The sequence below is a fragment of the Ascaphus truei genome, chromosome 4, assembly GCF_040206685.1.
Source record: "Ascaphus truei isolate aAscTru1 chromosome 4, aAscTru1.hap1, whole genome shotgun sequence".
NCBI classification, from domain to species: domain Eukaryota; kingdom Metazoa; phylum Chordata; class Amphibia; order Anura; family Ascaphidae; genus Ascaphus; species Ascaphus truei.
In genome coordinates this window covers 225,338,012-225,362,001 of record NC_134486.1, presented here as the reverse complement: position 1 = coordinate 225,362,001, position 23,990 = coordinate 225,338,012, and the positions used below count along the sequence as shown (strand labels likewise).

At 45.4% G+C, this 23,990-nt stretch overlaps 1 protein-coding gene across 6 annotated transcripts in view; it reads left to right on the top strand.

Annotated features, from left to right (window-relative positions):
- IPCEF1 (interaction protein for cytohesin exchange factors 1) overlaps positions 1-23,990 on the top strand; it is a 246,559-nt gene that overhangs the window by 24,865 nt on the left and 197,704 nt on the right. The window contains exon 2 of one of the 6 annotated variants that reach the window (XM_075596932.1): positions 19,264-19,361. The exons of the other annotated variants lie outside the window; for them this stretch is intronic. The gene's annotated coding sequence lies outside the window, so the exon portion shown is untranslated. The remainder of the gene's footprint in view (positions 1-19,263; positions 19,362-23,990) is intronic. 6 annotated transcript variants of the gene reach the window in all.

Sequence of the window (23,990 nt, the reverse complement as noted above, 5' to 3'; positions counted from 1 at the left end):
CAATGAGGAAGAGACGCAAGTCAAAAGTATATACGGTTTATTGCAGCAACAAATAAATCAAACACTCACACGTTAGAAAAGCACTACTCAGCTCCTGTTCTCTCCTTGAGTCCTCCAGATCACGGTATGATCCTGCATACGCGTCCGACCGCAGGACCGCTTGTGGAGAACCATTGGGAGTACGGTGGCTGACAGTGGACACACTTCACACGCACCGGCAGGGAACTACGCGTTTCACAGATTGCTTCCTCAGGTTCCTACCGGCTGCGTACCTAACTCCCTCTACTTATACCCTGTATATTAAATCACAGATGTGCAAATTATAGCCATTTAAATATGATTAAAAACGTAAATATAACCTTTAAAACAGTGTGAGTAGTGTTATTCAATTTATATTCCCCACCTTTAATGTTCTTTATTCGGACCCTGTGTGTATCTTAGTACTATTGTTGTGATTACAGTATTCATTATTTTTAGCAACGCTCCCCCCTCTTTGTATCTATTTACTGGGAGATGCCTTAGTTTTTACCCAGGCAAGTGATCGGATACTGGTGGCTACATCTGTACTTTATTTGGGGAGTCGCTTGGAAGCTGTTAGGGACTAGTTGCCTGGACCAAAAGTATAATGAGATGTATCAAAGTTTGCATCAATAATATGGAGCAGTTGTGTCAATTCAATCTGAATCTCAATTCAGGTATGATGTGGTGTTAATCTCTTTTGTTCAGCTTTAGATTTAGTATAAGGAGCTCAAATAGGAACATTCCTTTTGAAGGTGTGTGTGTGTGTGTGTTTTAAAGGAAGCTACAGTAGCAATGGAAGAGGGAGAATTTGCTAATTACAGTATGTATGTAGAAGCATGTGATGATGATTCATGCATTATGATTGAAACTAATATGTATAGCTTCTGCTACTAAACAATTTTTTCTATTACAAAATGCAGTGTGGTACTTTATAGTTGATACCATTTCCTGCTGCCACTTGCACAGCCCACATTTCACATCTTGACTTCTTCTTTTCAACATAGGTTATTCACTGTGTTTCTCTATACCTCTATAATGAATAATATTCCAACGCCCACCCACATGCCACTCTTGCTGACAATTTCTATTGTAATTTCTTCTGTAAGGAAACAAATTACAGAACTTACCACCTTTATGAATATGAGAGAGAACTCGTATACCAGATCATCAATGATACTGATTTTCTAAACTCTAACACTTACAGCTGCTGCTTTTTAATGAAAGTTAGAATGAATAATCCAAGGGAATGAAAAAAACCTTTCAGCTGCTTGGCCACAATATCAGTAGGAAATAGTTCAGTCCACGCTCTGGCTCTTTAAGGGTGTGGAATGTTGATTCCTCTCTGTTCTTTTGCTGCTCTTGCGATTCGAGGCGTCTTCCCCCACCTCCAAAGTGGATCCCAACAGAGAACTCCGACGGTGATACCAAATGACCAAGAAAAAAGAGAAACACAAGAGCGCACCAAGATAAGAGATATAAAGTGTATTACCAACAAGATAAGATAGCAACCACTTACATGAATAAAAACTTTAATATTCCCCGATCTCGATGATAACTTCTATCCCAAGGACAGCTGCAGAGGGCTTCTTTTCCTGCGCATGCGCGCTACGCTTTCAGCCACGCTTACACTCGTGGAGGTCTGACAGCGCTACAGAGACAGCCCCAGCGCGCGGGACTGATTTCTGAGGACTGATACTGCCCCTGCACACCTCATGTGATGCCCCACCATAGAAATTATTGTCGAGATCGGGGAATATTAAAGTTGCGCGTGGAGTGTTGGCGTCCTGCGAGACGCAGTAGTTAGTGTCTCCTCTTGGGAGGGACACCTGTTGATGTTACAAGCATGTACGTTTCTATGCTCGCAAGTAAAGTCATTGATTGTTACATACGTTGTGCTGGTGCCCAGGTTCCCCGTGGCGGAAGCTCAGCCCTCCTGTGAGCCAACAGGTAACGCACCACACCTGGTAACCCTGTATGTTCTCCGCACCCACACTATATATATGCGATTGGGTGGGGTGGAATACCCGTTACATATGTTTTGGTGCCTGAGGCACATGGCGATAAAGTGACTTGTCCAAGTTCACAAGGAGCCGACACCGGGAGTTGAATCAGTTTCCTCTGCTTCCAACTCTCAGTGCCTGTCAGTGTCTTTACTCACTGAGCCACTTCTTCTTCCTGGAATGAGCCTCTCCCTCTCATAGAAATAACCTAAATACTATCCACAAGAAAAATATTCAAATTAAAAAAACCATTGTGATTATAAGAAGGTATCATTGGGGATATGACGTCCTCATGTAACTGTCACGCTTGTGCTTGCCACAAACCTAGGTCGGACCGCGTGGCTGAGGTGGGGTTGTAAAAGCACCGACCTTAGACCGCGTAGGCAGATCCGGATTGCGCAGTTCGTAGTCGTACGTAGCAGGATCAGGAGTGGAGAAGACAGCATCGCCAGTGGACAAGCCAGGGTCAGGATCGTAGACATTAGGATTAACATTGTTCAAGCAGGAGTTTGGCATCAGGTAGTCAGGAGTGCCCCGCTTCAGCTTAGGAGCGCAGGAGTGGACTCTGCGCGTGCGGCAACCATGGCCCATGGTACTGGTCTCAGGAGGTGATAGGCAGACCAGAGTAGAACACCGCCTAGCTGCACTGGTAAACCAGTGCTTCAGTGCAAGAGTCCTGAGCGGGCTGGGGAATCCTCCGTTTCAGCGCAGGAACCAGGACACAGCCTCTGCAATAGAGAATGAGCAGCAGGCCCCAGGAACCAGGAAGCAGAAGAAACACTGGGGAAACCTCTGCTTCAGCACAGGAGACAGGAACAGACCGCTGCGTGAATATAGCAGCCGGTCACAGGAAACAAGGAGCTGAAGTCAACAAGGAGAGTACTCAGCTTCAGCACAGGAGACTGGAACAGACCGCTGCATGACAATAGCAGCCGGTCTCAGGAAACCAGGAGAACAAGCCAGGGGCTTGTGGCAGAACAGTTAGTGACATCCAGAAAGGACTATGCTCGGCAGGGAGCATTGTGGGAAAGCAGTAGTTAAAGGTCAGTGAACCAATAGCAGAAGGGGCGTGTGGCAGTATTGCTTTGGTGAGTGAATCTAGGCTGCAGTAAATCTCAGGGGAAGTGTTCCAGGACTGCACAGTCTGCAAGGTAAAGCAAACAGTAAACCGAGGAGCGGATTCCTTACAGTAACATGATTGAAATCTGTGTCCTCATATCCCAATAGTACACATACAGTGTATATCTACATTGCATATATTGAAAATGTTTCATATCTATGGGCATGAGGAAAACACTGTGTTTGACAACTGTACACCAAATACTACTGTACAACCAATATCAGAGTATTAAATCCTTCAATTTATATAGCCAAAATGTAATCATAGAAAAGTATCCATCTGACTATGATTGTATAATCATGCCCACAAGGGGTCTCCACTAGGCAAACACATTAAACATAATGAAATAATTAGATGTCTCACCAGGGGATATTGATCAGTGTCTCAATTGATTATAAATCCATCATTTCTGTATACATAGAACACATATCTGCATACCTAATACATAGTGATGCTAAACAAAATAATTAATTATACAGTAAAACAATTTGTTTCTGCATATATAAGACACATAATGATGTGATCTCTATGTTTATATATTGTGAATAACACATGCATAATTTAACTAAACAATATATATTCTCCATGTATGAGATTGTGACGGTTCAGGGAATTCCTTCCTCTCCATGTGTCCTTGGCACTGTGTTTCCTTCTGCCTCTGATATCCGTTCCTTGCCTCCTCGCTCTGTTTCCCCTTCCTCCTCCCGCATCCGTCCCTCTGCGGCATCCCCTGACGCTCTCCCAACATCTGCGTGCGTTCCCCACAGGGCCCCTGTCTCCCCTCCGGTCCCCTTACCTCCTGCAGTCTCTCCTCCGGTTCTCTCTCCTCCCTTGGTGGGTGCCCCCACAGCGCGGCGCTCCGCGCGCCTCTTGACACAGCCTGTGCGTGTGCACCCTAACCTTACAGAGGGCGCGCGCACATGCTCCTGTTGTAAACTTCCCCAGACCTCTGGCTCCGCGTCCCATGCTGTACAAGCTATCTCTCTCTCTGGTTCACCTGTCTCCTCCCTCTCTCCTTCTCACTTATCCCTGCTGCCTCTCACTTCACCCTCTGCTCCTTCTCTCTCTCCCATTGGTGTTCCCTCCTTTATAACCCCTGTCTGTCCTCTAGCTCATTGCTCGGCATAGTTTCTTGTCACCTCTGTGTGTGCAGTCCTGTGCTTGGTTCTCCTGTGTTTTTCCGTGTTTGTTCCTGCTCCTGATTGTTCTTGGATCTCCCTGGCTTGAACTCTGCTTGTACTGGATTACCCTACTCTCTCCTGCCCTTGAACCCTGCTTACGGATACGACCTTGCTGACTTCTGTTATCCCTGGACTCTGGCTTACGAACATTACGATCCTGCTCTCTATAACCCCTGGACTCTGGCACACGGACATCACCATTCTTACTCTGAACCCCAAGGTGTTGCAAGTATATCTAACCATCTTTTTACAGGCCCGGCAATGCCATACCACACTCCGGGCATGCCCTCACTGCTGTGGGTGCATGGTAAAACCCTTCCCACCTCAGTACTGGGGACTGGCCAGGTCTGCGGGCATACAAGCGTTACATTATGCAGAGCCCAACAAATGCAGACCCCCCTGAGGTGGGCCAAGGTGTTTCTTTGGAACATTTACAATTTGTGAGCAACCAGATGACCACTGTTTCCCAGCAACTTGCTAACCTCTCCATCCAGGAAACTCCAGTGGCTCTGTCACCCCCTGTTGCTATGACTTATAGTAATGCTGGACCCCGTATTCCACCGCCAAACCGGTATGATGGGGACCCTCTCGCTTGCCGCGGATTCCTAAACCAATGCGAGGTGCAATTCAAAATGTCTCCCTCTCAGTTTCCTACCGGCCGCTCTAAGGTGGCTTACATTTACGCCTTGCTCACCGGTGACGCCCTCGCTTGGGCTTCTCCCCTCTGGGAACATAAGACTGAATTAACCCAAGATTACCCTAAATTTAGGCGTGAATTCCAGCAAGTGTTTGACACTCCTGCACGACAGGAGATGGCCGCATTCTCTCTATTTCATATTTCACAAGCTCGAAGATCTGCTGCCAAGTACGCGATCGAGTTCCGTACCCTCGCCGCGGAGACTCAATGGAATGATGAGGTACTCGCCGCCGCTTACTGGCACGGTCTCTCTGACACCTTGAAGGATGATCTTGCTACCCATGCCCGGCCTTCCTCCCTGGAGAAACTGATTACTCTCAGTGTACGTATGGACCAGCGCACCCAGGAACGACGGCATGAGAGACACTGTTCCCGTTCTTTTTCTTCTCCTGCTGTCTCTCACAGGTCGCCCTCTTCGCTTCTCCTGGCATTGGACATCCCAGAGCCGATGCAAATCGGTAGCCAACAACTTTGGGCCGCGGAGAGAATGCGACGCCGTCAGAAGGGACTCTGTTTCTACTGTGGTTCTTCGGAACATCGTCTCCAGAATTGTTCCCTGAAGCCGGGAAACGGGAACACCCAGTAAAGGTAGAGGGGCTTCTACTGGGTGCTGTTTCTTCTTGCCCCTCTCTTCCTGAGCATCCCCCAAAGAAGTTTATGCTTCCTGCTACGCTGGAGGGCCCTGACCTCCTACTGGAAGTAAAGGCTTTCATTGACTCTGGATCTGGCGGTAACTTCCTGGATCAAACCTTCGCCTCTGAGAACCAAATTCCTCTGGTCAAGAGAAAAGCACCCATTGGTCTCGAGGCCATCGACGGTCGCCCGCTCCAGCCAGCATTCATCATCTGGGAGTCCATTCCTCTCACTTTGACCTTGGCCGACGGTCATAAAGAGGTAATAGTTTTTGATATCTTCCATTCTCCCACCATTCAACTTATTTTAGGATTGCCTTGGCTTCAACTCCACAATCCGCGCATTGATTGGACCGGCACCTTGCCTATCCAGTGGCCTTCCTCCGCTGAGTCAGTCTCTATGGCTCCTCCTGTTGCGGTGCTCGCCGGTTTGGATTCCGTTCCTTCCAATCTCTCGATTCTCCCGACCGTGTATCATGAGTTCCTGGATGTGTTCAACAAAGTACAGACTGAAGTTCTGCCACCCCATCGTCCTTACGATTGTCCTATCGATTTAATTCCAGGGACCACCCTCCCAAAGTCGAAATCTTACCCTTTGTCCGTTCCAGAAACTGAAGCTATGACGTCTTACTTCCAAGAAAACTTGGAGAAAGGATTCATCCGCAATTCTGCCTCCCCCGCTGGGGCAGGCGTCTTCTTCGTGAAGAAGAAGGATGGATTGCTAAGACCTTGTATCGACTTTCGCGGACTCAACAATATCACGGTAAAGAATCGGTACCCCCTTCCCTTAATCTCTGAACTTTTCGATCGTCTCCAAGGAGCCTCTATCTTCTCCAAGCTTGATTTAAGAGGGGCATATAACCACATTCGCATAAGGGAGAGGGACGAGTGGAAAACCGCGTTTAATACAAGATCTGGACATTATGAGTATCTAGTGATGCCCTTTGGGTTATGCAATGCTCCTGCCGTCTTCCAAGAGTTCATGAACGGCATCTTCCGGGATGTATTGGGAACATTTGTTATCGTATACTTGGATGACATTCTAATTTTTTATAAAAACTTAGATGAACACATTCACGATACCAAATTGGTGCTTTCTAGGCTCCGTGCCAACCGCCTATACGCCAAGATGGAGAAATGTTTGTTCCACCAGACGTCTACTGCCTTCCTAGGCTATATTATCTCTAACCAAGGTTTTTCTATGGACCCAGAGAAATTGAAGTCTGTCCTCGACTGGCCACTGCCAACCTCTCTCAAGGCCGTGCAGCGTTTTTTCGGCTTTGCCAATTATTACAGGAAATTCATCCGTAATTTTTCTTCCATTGCTCTCCACATCACTGCCTTGACCAAAAAAGGCGCTGATCCCACGTCTTGGTCCTCCGAAGCCATTGACGCATTCGAGTTTCTCAAAAAAGCCTTCGTCTCTGCACCCATCTTACATCATCCTGATACCTCTCTTCCCTTCACATTGGAAGTTGATGCCTCGGATGTGGGAGCTGGTGCAGTTTTTTCTCAGAGATCCTCTCCCCAAGAAAAACTCCATCCCTGTGGGGTTTTTTCTCAGAAATTCTCGTCTGCCGAGAGAAATTATGATGTTGGGAATCGTGAGCTATTGGCCATTAAATTGGCTCTTCAGGAATGGAGGCATCTTTTAGAAGGCACCAAGGAGCCTATTGCCATCCTCACCGACCACAACAATTTGCTGTATATCGAGGGGGCTCGACGATTAGGATCCCGTCAGGCCCGTTGGTCTCTTTTTTTTCCGTTTCAACTATACCATTTCGTATATTCCGGGTACCAAAAATATCAAAGCAGACGCTCTCTCTCACCAGTTCGCCACGGAGAACGAATCCAATGAGTCCACGGAACCCATTCTTCCTGCCAAGTGCATAATCTCTGCCAATAATTTTGATGTGTTGGAGGAAATCAACAAAGCCCAGGTTCACTTTCCCAGCAGGTTCAGGGTACCAGAGGGCTGCTTATATGCAGCTCCATGATTTCGCCACAAGATCTTACTTTGGGGACATTCTTCTAGATCGGCCGGTCATCGAGGCTTCAAGAGGACAGCGGATCTTATTAAATGGACCTTTTGGTGGCCTAAGATGAACAAGGACATTTTTGATTTCACTAGTGCTTGTCCGGTATGTGCCCAGAGTTAATCTGCCCATCACAAACCTTCGGGTCTTCTCATGCCTCTTCCCATTCCGGAGCAACCTTGGAAACACATCTCTATGGACTTCATTGTCGAACTACCAAATTCTAAGGGAATGAATACCATTCTTGTTGTTGTAGACATATTTTCTAAACACTCACACTTTATTCCCCTTAAGGGTTTTCCTAATTCTGCTACTTTGGCCGATATTTTTTCCAAGGAAATTTTCAGATTACACGGTGTTCCCATTTCTATTGTTTCTGACAGAGGTTCTCAATTCATCTCAAAGTTCTGGCGTGCGTTTTCCCAGAGACTTGGGATTTCCCTTCTTTTTTCTTCTGGATATCACCCTCAGACCAATGGTCAGACAGAAAGGATGAATCAGACCTTAGAGCAGTATTTCAGATGTTTCGTTTCCGAATCTCAAGACAACTGGTTGGATCTGCTACCATGGGCCGAATTTGCTATCAACTCTCTTAAAAATGAATCTACGCAAGAGTCCCCTTTCTTCATTAATTTTGGTTTTCACCCTAGAAGTCTTCCCCTCTCCTCAACCCCCCCCCCCCCGTCTGGCATTCCTGCAGAGCACTCATGTTTCTACCCTTCAGAATTCTTGGAGGAGGATCCTTAAGACCCTACAAACTGCCGTCTCAAGACAAAAAACAAAGGCAGATCGACGTCGTCAACCGGGCCCTTCGTTCAAACCCGGAGACAGAGTGTGGTTGTCCTCAAAAAATATAAGGCTCAAGACCACGTCTCCAAAATTGTCTCCGAGATTTTTGGGCCCCTTCAAGATATTAGAGAAGATCAATCCGGTCGCATACCGGTTGGCACTTGCTCCCACCATGAGGATTCCTTCCGTATTCCATGTATCCCTACTCAAACCTTTGATCCAGAGCTCTCACTTCCCGGACCGTTTCCGAAAACCCAACCCGGTGACCACTCTCGGACAGCAAGTATACGAAATTCACTCCATAATTGACTGCCGTTGGTCCAGAAATAAACTGCAGTTCCTCGTCCATTGGAAGGGGTATGGCCCAGAGGAGCGTTCATGGATTCCGTCATGTCACATTCATGCTCCCAGACTCCTCCGGCAATTCCATCAGAAATTTCCCCAGAAGCCATGGCAGGATCGCCCGGAGATCGATCCTCAAGGGGGGGATACTGTGACAGTTCAGGGAATTCCTTCCTCTCCATGTGTCCCTGGTGCTGTGCTTCCTCCTGCCTCTGATATACCTTCCTTGCCTCCTTGCTCTGTTTCCCCTTCCTCCTCCTGCATCCGTCCCTCTGCGGCATCCCGACGCTCTCCCAGCGTCTGAGCGCGTTCCCCACAGGGCGCGCACATGTTCGCAAACTCCCGATCCCCTCCGCAGTACTCCCTGCTCACGGCCTCCCTCTGCCTCCCCTCCGGTCCCCTTACCTCCTGTAGTCTCTTCTCCGGTTCTCTCTCCTCCCTCGGTGGGTGCCCCCAAGGCGCGTCGCTCCGCGCGCCTCTTGACACAGCCTGGTCGAGCGCACCCTAACTTTACAGAGGGCACGCGCACATGCTCCTCTTGTAAACCTTCCCAGACCTCTGGCTCCGCTTCCCATGCTGTACAAGCTATCTCTGTCTCTGGTTCACAATGCAGAAGTTTCTTGGGTGGCGGTGCAGCTGCCTTTGAAAAATCGTGGGACCAAAATTGCAAGTAAACTGGGTACAAAACGTTTATTAGCACATAAAAATCAGCAACAGACAAACTCTGACGCGTTTCAGCCGCCAAGGGCCTTTGTCAATAACTCTTTGACAAAGGCCCTTGGCGGCTGAAACGCGTCAGAGTTTGTCTGTTGCTGGTTTTTATGTGCTAATAAACGTTTTGTACCCAGTTTACTTGCAATTTTGGTCCCACGATTTTTCAAAGGCAGCTGCACTGCCACCCAAGAAACTTCTGCATTGTATACCAACCCGGTAGGAGCACGCCCTGCAGCACCTGGATCTCAAGAGACTTGTGAGTTTCCTTTTTCCTATTTGCACTTTACCCATGGCCTGTGACACCCATACAAAATATACCTTATACAGAGGTTAGTGGGAGTCCACAAAGAGTGGCTTTAAGGGTTACTAGTGGCAAGGATATAACTACATTGTGCTGTATGATTTGGAAGCAATTCATTGTTTGTACTGCATGGCTGTTCCCTGTGAGCATTGCATAGGAACACTGGCTCCGATTCCTTCATCTCTCTCTGGTTCACCTGTCTCCTCCCTCTCTCCTTCTCACCTATCCCTGCTGCTTCTCACTTCACCCTCTGCTCCTCCTCTTTCTCCCATTGGTGTTCCCTCCTTTATAACCCCTGTCTGTCCTCTAGCTCATTGCTCTGCATAGTTTCTTGTCACCTTTGTGTGTGCAGTCCTATGCTTGGCTCTCCTGTATTTTTCAATATTTGTTCCTGCTCCTGCTTGTTCTTGGATCTCCCTGGCTTGAACTCTGCTTGTACTGGATTACCCTGCTCTCTCCTGCCTTGATTGCGCTTCGCCAATCGTGGCGTGAAATGCGTAAGAGTCTTTCCTGTCTGCACCATGTTGTCCTAATAAAGAAGCTTTTTATCCTACTGGCTGTTATCCTGCTATATCCCTTACAAGCACGGCTGTGCTCTGCTTCACCTACCTTTTTGGAGGATTCCTCTCTACTGTGTTGAGTGTAGAGTGAAGATCCAGTGCATCTCTCTTCTATCAAGTCTCTTTACCCGATCTCCACCTCTAATATGCGGCGGAATATGTTCGATACCTTTAAATGTAAATAATTCCGCTTTACACATAGGGCATGATGCAGCATGTTTTGAGACAGGATGGTTGAGGTCTCCCTTTTTAATTAGTCTCAAATGCTCCTGGATTCGTTGTTTGAGAAAACGTATCGTACGCCCCACATATTGTTTTCCACAGCCACATGTAAGAAGATAGATAACAGTTTCACAGGATAGATGAATAAATACCACGCTAGAGCCGATGCGTCACTTCCGGTCTTCCGCCCCACCGGAACTGACGTCAAAGGGTATTCCAACGCTGCCTCTCCCTCTGGATCTGGTCTATGAGTAACGCTCAACGCGTTTCACAGTTCTGAATGACGGCTTCGTCAGGAGTGGCTACATCCTACTAAATGAGTCTATATATACCCAGTAGTCTAACAATAAACTCTCCTACCATAGGTTAATTGACAGAAATCCCTCCACCCAATAGAAAGCGCTATGGATGCGCACATAGACGGAAAATACATACCATAAATGTAAACACAATAATTTTATATAATGAAATATATTGAATATAATAAAAATACTTTATATAATAATAAAAAGATTCTCCTTTATATCGTAAAAATACACTAGAAAATCAGATAAAAAGGTCATACAATGATGACGAATAGCTAAGTCAGTGCACATATCTTCATAACTATCTTACTGTGCCCAAACAGAAGAGCTATGCATATGTACTAATAGAATGTCTATTGATGAATCTCAAAAAAAAAACAGGAATAAAGAAACATTATTAATATTATGACAGATGGAAATATGCTATAATATCTATGCCTAAGTCCACATACAGTGGTGGCACCTTATATTCTAACTCGGCTAGCTCCGCGAATTTCAGATTATCCCGGTTATGTGCCATTTTGTGTCGTTTTCGCCCGGAGTGAATTGCGTTATTTTCGCGGCCGTGATTTAAGCATTTTATTCTCGCTGTCTGCAATACTGCAATGCCGTGTAAAAACTCATGGGGGCGTTTGCGAGCTGTTCTTTTTGAAGTCTAATACCTTCTGCTCATTCTGACTTAGCCGCGCTGGTTTGAAACGGCTTTCTCCGCCATTACGGTCAATGATAGGACCCTCCTCGCCGGCGTGACCCTTTCTCGTCGCCATTACTGGTCGGACCCTGTCGGGGTCAAGTGAGAGGGTTCCTAACATCTATGGGCAAAATGAATTTTATTTCTAGGTGCCCTAAAACAGAAGTTCCCACGCCAATTGGCCGTGAACTTGACCGAGGCCCTAGTTACCACGCCAATTGCGCAATTACCCTGACTCCATTCTGTTGCCACGAGAGGGTCGCTATTTGCCATGCAAGCCTGCCTGAACTAGGACTACATGGTGACCGAATCTGAGCCCTCTAGGTTGAACAGAACCAGAGTTATGGGTTCCAGGTTTCTGCTCATTCTGACTTAGCCGTTTCAAAGCAGCACGGCTTTCTCCGCCATTACGGTCAATGATAGGACCCTCCTCGCCGGCGTGACCCTTTCTCGTCGCCATTACTGGTCGGACCCTGTTGGGGTCAAGTGAGGGGGTTCCTAACATCTATAGGCAAAATGAATTTTATTTCTAGGTGCCCTAGAACAGAAGTTCCCACTCCAATTGCCCTAGTTCCCATGCCAATTGCGCGATCATTGCTCTTTTTTGACAATGTTGCCGATCTTGCGGCTTTGCGGTCTGGCAGTAAAAAAACAGTGCAGTAAGCCTCGACATTTGTTACACTGTCAAAGGAGCAAATGGAAACAATGTAAGACAAATCAACATGTTCTTTTATTGGTGGAGTCAGTACAAAAACATTTATTTACAAATACTGTACAATGTTGAAACATTTTAAGTGCACAGCAATTCAAAACATCAACAATTGTATGGTTTACTGCTACAGTACATATGGGAAAACATTTGTCAGTCAGTATGGTTTACAGTCACATGTTTTAAATACAATAAAGTACATTCTTTTATATCTTTAAAATATAAATATATAAATATAACTAAAATAATCCGTTCTGTGGGTTGAAATTGCACCAGTACAGTCCTAGAGGGCAGCAAACAGGGCAGGTTTTCAGGGCAACCTTGAAAACCATGCCTGTTTGCGGCCCTCAGGGACTGGAGTCGTGCATGTCCTGTGTAAGAAAACACACAACAACGCTTTGCTCATTTTCTGCAGTTACTGTAGTCATTGTGTTTTTAATCCATCCCTAGCCAAGGGTCAATCGGCTGACTGCGCCTGCATGTACTCTAATCCTTTTAGAGATGGGAGCTTGCTGGTTACAGCGCATGAGTCACCCTACCCTACCAACCCCCTCTCTCCACAGAGTCGTTAATCTTCTGAATATTGCCATTGTGTTCTTAATCCGTCCATAGCCGAGCTACACAGCCTCAGTGTGCCTGCGTGTAATCACACCATTCCCCCCCCCAACCCTTAGAGGCTTTGTTTACGGTGACGCTTTGGAAAATCCCCTTTAGAATTTGAAATGTAAATCTGATGTGCACAACATTGTGAGAATTGAGAGTAAAAAAAACATTAACTGATTCGTGTTGTTTTTTTCATTTATTCTTACACTATACTGTCGGGGGGGGGGGGGGGTTGGTTGTTGTCAATGATTACGATAACCAGGAATGTGAATAAATATTTATTATATTTCATCAGGGGAAAAAAATATAAAGATAAAAATAATCATGAATATTACATACTGCAGCCTTTATTAAATTCTTCTGGCAGATTGAAATCGGAGAAACATTTACAAAACATTTGTAAAACATGGAGATACATGAAAAATGGACATTTATATGAATATTAATTAATAATATATATATATAGAAAATCTACTGTTTGTTTTTGGTGCCTGAGGCACAGGGAGTTAAAGTGACTTGCTTTTTATGTACTGTATTTGGGGGTTGTATTTGGGGGTTTATTGATCAAATTATTATGATGAACTGCCTTTTGAAATTACAGTACTGTTAACTATTTTAGCCACACACCTCCAGAGTCATTCATTTCCTGCAGTTACTGTACTTTAGTCATTGTGTTTTTAATCCGTCCCTAGCCAAGCGTTAATCAGCTGACTGCGCCTGCGTGTACTCTAATCCTTTTAGAGATGGGAGCTTGCTGCTTACAGCGCATGAGTCACCCTACCCTACCAACCCCCTCTCTCCACAGAGTCGTTAATCTTCTGAATATTGCTATTGTGTTCTTAATCCGTCCATAGCCGAGCTACAAAGCCTCAGTGTGCCTGCGTGTAATCACACCCCCCCCCCCAACCCTTAGAGGCTTTGTTTACATTGGCGCTTTGGAAAATCCCCTCTCGAATTTGAAATGTAAATCTGATGTGCACAGCATTGTGAGAATTGAGAGTAAAAAAAACATTAACTGATTCATGTTGTTTTGTCATTCATTCTTATAATGTCGGGGGGGGGGTGTGGTTGTTGTCAATGATTATGATTAGCAGGAAAGTGAATAAATATTTATTTTATTTTGTCAGGACCCAAAAAATACAAATATAAAAATAATCATGAATAATACATACTGTAATGCAGTCTTTATTAAGTTCTTTTGGCAGATGGAAATTGGATAACCATTTAGAAAACATTTGTAAAACATGGGGAAACATGAATAATGCACATTTATAAGAATATTATTTAATAATATATACTGTAATGTACGTATAATATATATACTGTATATACTGTATAGTAATATTTTTTTTCCGTCTTTATCTTTTCCTCATTCTGTCTACAGTACAGTAGTTCATTGAGAGAGGAGAGGTTTTGTGTACATCATTACTGCTGTTTATATACTGTACATTTAACTGTACAAACAGATTAGACTGGACACAAAAACCCACCTCCCCCCAGGCCACCCTTTTTTCCTGAAACGACAAGAAAACAAAAAATTAGTGCAGTTACTGTACTGTATGTGCATACTGTATTATGGCATTGTGTGATGTGTAGAACTACTGTAGGTGGCTGGTGCTGCTTTCTCTGGAAAGAAAAAAATTGAGCAGTTAGTAGGCAGTTACTGTTGTACTGTCAAACTAGTCTACTGTATACTGGAACTACTGTATACTCTGACTACTGTTAAATTCTATGTACTGTAACCTGATGGCTGGTGCCGCTCTCTCTGTAAAGAAAAAACTAACTACTGTATACTCTGACTATCTGGAAAGAAAAAAATCTGTGCCATACTTACCTGTATCATACTGTACTTACAATACTACAGCACAGTACTACTTTCCTGATGCTTGCCCATTACGCGCGATGACAATGGGCAACACAGTGGCAATATGGTCTATATATTTATTGCAGCGTTCCACGGCGAGTACATCGTTCCAAAAACTCATTATGCCTTTCAACAACTCGTCCTTTTTGGAGGGTTTCGCCACTTTCCGGATATGGTCCTTCAGCTGATGCCAGACCATTTCGATCGGATTGAAGTCTGGCGATCTGTCATTGGAAAAAAAGGACAATTGGTTTAAGAGCTAAATATAGTGGGGAACAAAAATGGGACACGGTTTACTGCATTTACTCCGCTGGCGTCTTCACCCAGTTGATGCCGCGCTCAAGGATATGCGCCGTTGAAGCGGTGTGCTTCGGATCGTTGTCCTGGTAGAAGCGGTGACCATTGAGGAAGTCGCGTGTGATGTATTGCACTATCTCGGGCACAATGTTGTCTTGGAAGAAAGCTTTATTAATGATTCCTATAGCAAGAAAAGAAAAGTGCACAATAGTACAGTACAGTGCATACAGTAAGGCAACACTAGTAAAGTACAGTGCATTAGGCGATATTATATTTGATAAATGTTACCTTCAAAGATGACAATGCAACCCGGTCCACGCCTAGAGATGGCACCCCACACATGCAGCTTTACAGGGTGTTTTGGCCGCGGCTTCAAAGATATGCGGCCTTTTTTGTGGAATGCAAAGCTTGCAAATCTCTCCAGCGACACAGTAGACTCATCAGTGACGATGCAATCCTGGAAAGTATCCCCACTGTCGATCCATGCCTGAGCCTGGACCACTCTTTTGATTTTGTTTGCGTCCCGTATCATGGGGTACGCTCTGTAATGACAAGGAATAAAAAATTTTAGCGGCACAGTACAGTACAGTTTGCTAAACAACACTTTTACCTCCTGTACTGTCCAGTACTAACCTCACACGTCCATATTTCCATCCAATGCTGCGTCTCATCTTCTTTATGCTGGTCTCAGATACAGTCAGATTGTGCTTTTCCTGCAGAGTGTTTTTAACCCTTAATGCACTCCTCTCATCATTCTCCTCACTTATTTTGTCCACCAGAAGAGTTGTCTCCCTACAATGTAAAGAAAATATATTGTTTTATTAATATGCAGCAATATACATTGTATATAAATATAGGGCCTTATTCAGAGAGGGTTCATAAAAAAAATCGCCAGGGAATTTAAAATGTTTTTTTTTTGGGCGTTGCTATCACGGTATTCAGAAAGGCTCGAATACCAGTGATAGCCGCCTCTCCCAGCTGAAATGTCGCCCAAAAATTATTTATTTAAATATACATTTCTTTAATAGTGTAGAGGTGCAGGGGGTCTCCGGAGCTGAACCACGTTGGTTTTATGTCCGGGGACCCCCTGCTTCCCGAGATACAGGCACCTTTATGGGGTGCCGGTATCTCCTATGCAAGTAAATGTCCCGGTCACGTGACGCGGGACATTTCAATGCAGAGGGATACAATTGCCACATTGATGACCCCTCTCTCCCTTGGGCTTCCCGCTTTCTTTCTCTAACCTCTTCTTTTGGCCTTCAACAGTGGACTGCAGCCAGCACCCACAAGGATGGCCACTACTTAGAACTGGTTTTCACTAAGAACTTCTCTCTCTCCGATTTCTCCATTTCCCCTTTTCCTCTCTCTGACCATCATCTCATCTCATTCTCTCTATCTCGCTTCTCCCCTTCTCCACCTCCATCTACACCCCGATTCTGCAGAAACCTGCGCTCTATTCACTTACCTGACTTTGAGTCCACTTTACGCTCCTCCCTCTCCTCTCTCAGCTCTGCTACAGACCCCGACAACCTGGTCAGGAACTACAACTCTGTCTTGTCCTCCTCTCTTGATCTACATGCCCCACTTTCTCTCTGCCGCACTCGCCCTTCTAACCCTAGACCCTGGCTAAATTCCCACACACGCATGCTGCGTTCCTCCACTCGTTCCTCTGAACGCCTCTGGAGGAAGTCTCACACTCTCGCAGACTTCCTTCACTACAAATTTATGCTATCCTGTTTCAACTCTGCCCTCTCGCAAGCTAAACAAGCCTACTTTTCTGCACTAATCAACATGCACAAGTCTAACCCACGCCGACTGTTCTCTGTCTTTGATACTCTACTCAAACCACCCTCAGCTGCCTCTCCTTCCTCCATCTCCGCTCAGGACTTTGCTGACTATTTTAAAGAAAAGGTGGAATCCATACGTCAGAACATCCCCTCTGTTTCTTCTTCCCATCCTACACCTCTTCCTAACTCTCCTCCTGCCTTCCTTGACTCTTTTTCCACTGTCTCAGAGGAGGATGTGTCGCTGTTGATCGCCACTTCTCCCTCTACCACTTGCCCTCTTGACCCCATTCCCTCCCATCTCCTTAAACCTCTTGCTCCTACTATAATCCCTATGCTCACACACATTTTTAACTCCTCCCTCTGCTCTGGAACCTTTCCATCCTCCTTCAAACATGCAACAGTCATACCATTACTCAAAAACAGCAAGCTTGACCCTACCTGTCTTTCTAACTATCGACCTGTCTCCCTCCTGCCTTTTGCCTCTAAACTCCTTGAACGTCTTGTATTCTCTCGCTTGCTCCATTTTCTCAACACCTATTCTCTCCTAGACCCTCTACAATCTGGCTTCCGCACTGCTCACTCCACCGAAACAGCCCTCACTAAAATAACTGACGACCTCCATGCTGCCAAAGACAGAGGTCATTACACTCTGCTCATATTACTCGACCTCTCTGCAGCATTTGACACCGTGGACCACCCTCTTCTCCTTCACATTCTCCATACTCTTGGTATTCGGAACAAAGCTCTATCCTGGATCTCATCCTACCTCTCCCATCGTACTTTCAGTGTCTCTTCTGCTAACACCTCCTCCTCCTCTATTGATCTCTCTGTGGGGGTACCCCAGGGCTCTGTCCTGGGACCTCTTCTCTTTTCTCTGTACACACTCTCTCTAGGTGACCTAATAACATCTTTTGGGTTTAAATATCACCTCTATGCTGACGACACACAATTATACTTTTCAACACCTGACCTTACACCTGCTATACAGACCAAAGTTTCTGAATGTCTCTCTGCTATATCATCCTGGATGGCCCTCCGTCGCCTTAAACTCAACATGGCTAAAACAGAGCTCCTCATACTTCCTCCCAAACCTGGCCCTACTACCTCCTTCCACATTACTGTTGGAACTACGATCATCCACCCAGTAGCCCAAGCACGCTGCCTAGGGGTCACACTCGACTCCTCTCTCACATTCGCCCCTCACATTCAAAACATTTCTAAAACTTGTCGCTTTTTCCTCCGCAATATAACAAAGATACGCCCTTTCCTCTGTTGCTCAACTGCTAAAACTCTGACTCAGGCCATCATTCTCTCCCATCTTGATTACTGTAACCTCCTGCTGTCCGGCCTTCCTGCCTCTCACCTGTCTCCCCTACAATCTATCCTAAATGCTGCTGCCAGAATCACTCTACTCTTTCCTAGATCTGTCTCAGCATTTCCCCTCCTGAAATCCCTCTCCTGGCTTCCAATCAAATCCCGCATCTCACACTCCATTCTTCTCCTCACTTTTAAAGCTTTACACTCTTCTGCCCCTCCTTACATCTCAGCCCTAATTTCTCGCTATGCACCACCCCGACTCTTGCGTTCTGCTCAAGGATGTCTTCTTTCTACCCCCTTTTTATCTAAAGCCCTCTCCCGCCTTAAACCTTTTTCACTGACTGCCCCACACCTCTGGAATGCCCTTCCCCTCAGTACCCGACTAGCACCCTCTCTATCCACCTTTAAGACCCACCTTAAGACACACTTGCTTAAAGAAGCATACGAATAGCACTGTGAACATTCTGAACACATGATAGATAAAGCTTGGCCCCCTGTAGACGCACTTACCAGAACTACCTCCTCCTGTCTCTGTACGTTCTCCCTACCTACCAATTAGATTGTAAGCTCCTCGGGGCAGGGACTCCTCTTCCTTAATGTTATGTTTGTCTAAAGCACTTATTCCCATGATCTGTTATTTATATTATCTGTTATTTATTCGATTACCACATGTATTACTACTGTGAAGCGCTATGTACATTAATGGCGCTATATAAATAAAGACATACAATACAATACAATACAAGACAAATAAATACATTAAAACTATCTCTGAAGTATCCATAAAACACATTAGCTAACATAATATAACATTAAGTACAAGCGAACACCAATCGCAAAGCTTTTCTTACATTAACCATAAACAAACAATCACATCCACATCAATAAATGCAATAACAAGCGAGAAATGCCCCCCAAATATTGGCATAATAATGTATTAATCTGTACCCTAAAGAGGGATCGATTAATATATTATCAGTCAATGTGCCTCCCCCCAAAAATAAAAAAACACATCCAAAGAATAAATTTGTAAAAAGAGACATTTACAAACATTGAATATCTTACTTACCATTAGAAGCGGTGGCCCTCCGACTCCCGGGGTAACAGGAAGCTCACGTACCTTGAAGGCCTCCAACAGCATCCGATGCAATCCGCCACCAGGATCCGGCTCAGGTACCCCAATCTTCTTTTTTCTTTCTTTACTCACCGTCTTCTATCTTCATCTGTAACCATTTCTTGTTGTTCTTTATCTTCTTTCTTCATCTGTCAATCCATAAAACCCCATGTTAAATCCCAGCCAATGCTGTCTTGTCGGCTTCTTAGGCTCAAATGAGGCGTCACGGCCTTAAATATGGCTTGTGACATCACATTTACAGTAGAGGCAACGTTTATTCTAACATTTGCCGTAAACTAGCCGGGTTACATTCTGGGTATGTGCTGGGTATGTTCTGGGCTAGTTTGAGGCACGTTTAAGGCATTTCTGCATTGACTAACGACCCATAGGATTAACACAGCAGGGATCCCTGGCAGTCCAATTCAGTTTGAATGGGACTGCCAGGGACCCCCGCTGTTAATCTGATAGGCCAGAGGTGGGTGCTTAGGCCTCACGGGTGAGTGAAGGGGGTATTAGCCCTAAGGATGGGTGTTTAGACCTTGCGGGTGGGTAGCGGTTGGGTTAACACCTTTATTACCTTAGCGGTATTAACCGCTAAGGTAATGAAGGGGTTAACTTCCCCCGCAACCCCCCGCAATGCCTAAACAGCCACTAAGGGCCAAATTCCCCCTTCACCCACCCCCGCTAGCCACAGTATTGTATTGTACTGTATGTTTCTTACTGTATGCCTGGCACGGGTGTTTAACCCCTTCATTGCCTTAGCGGTTAGCCGCTAAGGTAATGAAGTTGCGGTACATGCATGTTTCCTGCCTCGGATGCATGCCGGGGGGTCCGGAGCTGCTATTAATGGCTATCAGCTCCGGAGACCCCCGGCATTAATTCGAGGCAGGAAAAGGGCCTGATTTTTTCTAAGTCCCAACCCATTGCAGCTCATTGAGGCAATCTCCCCACCAATTGTCCAACAATTTTGTGGGGAATTGGATTTGGGGAGAAAATCGTTTTTTAGGGCTGCGATGGGCTGCGATAGGCCGCGACACCCGACTCGCGGGTCTCTGAATAGTGGGAGTTTATCAACCATCCGAAAATGGTCGATAAGCAGCTGATCGCTGCTCAGTCGGCGAATGTCGGATGGAGATAAAATTTTGCGTCGATACAGGCCGTTATCGAGCACTTATCGAGGCTATCTGAAAACGAGTGCCCATTTTGGCCGGTAAGTGCTCGATAAGGGCCTTATCAAGGCTTTCTGAAAAAGGCCCATAATGTTGTAATATAAATATACCAAAAATATATACTGTTGTAATATAAATATAAATATACACCCTATATATACCGTTGTACGATAAATTTAAATATACAAAAAATGTATACTGTTGTACTATAAATATAAATATACAAAATATATATACTGTTGTACTATAAATATAAATATACAAAGTATATATACTGTTGTGATATAAATATAAATATACACCCTATATATACCGTTGTACGATAAATAGAAATATACAAAAAATGTATACTGTTGTACTATAAATATAAATATACAAACTATGTTGTAATATAAATCAACAGAAATAACAACAGTATTACAGTAGATACAGAACTGTACTGTAGATGTACTGTACTGTATGAACAGTACAGCACGTACAGTTTTATATATTTTTTTTTTGTTAAGTTTTATAAATATACTTACGCGTTAGTTACCCTTGGTGCCCTTTTGCGGTCTCTGTTTTTTCCGTATGCATGATAGCACACGGTGGTTGATGGCACAACGAGGTCAGAAGTAGCTAACCAGCGCTGGATATCTGCAATTCGGTGTCCGCTCGTGTACATCTCCTTAATTCGCATGCTGAGCTCCTTTGAAATCTTTTTAACAGGCATTGCTGCGAGTTCAAAGAAATACAAACACAAGAATGTATATTCGATGTTTAGTAGATGTGTATTCTATGTGCAGTCAATACACAAAATGGATGGTGTATTTATACGGTAATGACTCACATTAGAGTATGCCCACTTTCAACACCTGTACCTGGTCGCCATGCATAAAAGGTTACACACTTTGCATAGCCCACCACTCGATGATCTTTATCTGAACTTGCCCTTGTCCAGATACTGCATTGTGCCACCTGCTTCCATGGAGCAACCCCGTTTCTATGGACGCAGGAACCCACTCGCCTCTGCCGTGCCTGTTAAGCTGAAAAAGCGAAAGGCGGCAGCTGTTTCCACGCCAAGGCAAAAGCGCCAGGCTAAGGCCAATAAAGAAAACCTTCTGCTGACCCCAAAGGCTAAGGGTTTTCTTAGACGTAAGCTTCATTATGTGAAGAAGATATACGGTGATGTACTCTCGACGCAAAACGAATGGCAGCCAACCCATCGAACCCGCAGACCACTTCCTCACATATGCTTCAACGACTCTGCTGTAGCTGTCCCGGAAATCTTCAGCCCGTCTTCTCCACCCCCATCTTCTCCGCTTCCATCCGACGATGCCACCGCCTCTGAAATCCACGGGTCACTGCTCTTGGACGACTCTGCTTCTCGCCCAGAAATCCAAAGGTCACTTTCCCCATCCCTCTTCGACGACCCTGCCGCTTCTCCTCTACCGGGTATCCACAGGTCACCTCCTCCACTCTTCCTCGATGTCGATGCCGCTTCTGTCCATGGAACCCCCATCTCATCCTCCGTTGCACCCATCCCCCCAGATGTTCACATGCCATGCACAAGAAGCAGCTCGTTAGACCGGATGCTGAATGGGATAAGTGTGGATCTCCCCGGGAACTCTATTGTGCTAGCAAAGATAGATCTGCATCTGGAGACAATGCTAAATGTGGAGCAACGGATGCTTCAAATGGATCAACGGATGGATCGACGGATGGAGAAGATAGAGGCTGACATAGCGGGCATACATTATTTGCTCGGTGCTAATGCCCCTGTTTCCCCGACACCGGAGAAGGGGGGTGACATGGATGTGAGGAATGGGACCTTCGACCCCCTTCCATCACCAAGCGCACCCTCTCCACCAGAAGATGTAGTGTACATGTATGCCATTGAGGAAGACATGACAACCCCGTCAAGACCACGCCCGGAGACAACACGGCGACCTAGAGCAGAGGAAAGCTTCCTCCCAGACAACCTACCATCGCCCGTCGCCTCAAGCACACCCGCTCCCAAAAGACCTACATCCGCTCGCATCGATACGGTGCCCAACATCACCCTGTGCGATCTGCCACTGGCGCTCAGGTTAGAAGTATAGGGTGAAGAGTGCTGGTGTACCCCACAAGTATGCCTTGTTCATTTTTAAGCACCATGTTCCCTACTCGTTGTACTGCGACTGGGCCTTCAAAGTGAACTAAGATGGGAATCGCGTAAAAAAGGCGCTTCCTGTCAATTTAAGGAAAAACATTGTGGAGGAATTGCGGCACTTTTATGCAGTTACAGATCCTGTAATGAAAGGCGTTCGAGACTGCATTAATGGCGTTTTGCGCCATGCAAGGCATCGGCCATGGATGGACAATGTGGAGGACTTTCTGTGAGACCATACTGTTGTGCTGAACTGTATTGTACTGTACGTGTTTTGCCCTACAGTACCTGCTGTACTTAAAAAAAGGAGATGTTGTTGTGTGTTTTTTTACACAGGACATGCACGACTCCAATGCCTGGGGGCCGAAAATAGGCACGGTTTTCAAGGTTGCCCTGAAAACCTGCCCTGTTTGCTGCCCTCTAGGACTGTACTGTCGATGTTTTGAATTTCTGTGCACTTAAAATGTTTCAACATTGTACAGTATTTGTAAATAAATGTTTTTGTACTGACTGACTCCACCAATAAAAGAACATGTTGATTTGTCTTACATTGTTTCCATTTGCTCCTTTGATAGTGTAACAAATGTCGAGGCTCACCGCACTGTTTTTTTACTGCCAGACCGCAAATCCGCAAGATCGGCAACATTGTCAAAAAAGAGCAATGATCGCGCAATTGGCGTGGGAACTAGGGCAATTGGCGTGGGAACTTCTGTTCTAGGGCACCTAGAAATAAAATTCATTTTGCCTATAGATGTTAGGAACCCCCTCACTTGACCCCAACAGGGTCCGACCAGTAATGGCGACGAGAAAGGGTCACGCCGGCGAGGAGGGTCCTATCATTGACTGTAATGGCGGAGAAAGCCGCGCTACTTTGAAACGGCTAAGTCAGAATGAGCAGAAACCTGGAACCCATAACTCCGGTTCTGTTCAACCTAGAGGGCTCAGATTCGGTCAGGCAGGATTGCATGGCAAATAGCGACCCTCTCGTGGCAACAGAACGGAGTCAGAGTAATCGCGCAATTGGCGTGGGAACAAGGGCCTCGGTCAAGTTCACGGCCAATTGGCGTGGGAATTTCTGTTCTAGGGCACCTAGAAATAAAATTAATTTTGCCCATAGATGTTAGTAACCTGGCACTGTATACTGTAGAACACACATAATGTAAATGATACTGTACATGTAGAATAAATGCATAGTTTTATTTTTTCGGGTTTATTACACAGTATACTGTACGGCCGGAACAAGGGCAAAAAAATTGTAGATGTGGGGTTTTAAATCCGATTCAGCAATGTGCAGGCATTGTCACACAACGCGATATTATCCATCGAAATCCCCCCATTAGCCGTTTTCTTTTCTGAGGAAAAACAAAAAGAAAAGTTTTAATGTACAGTAA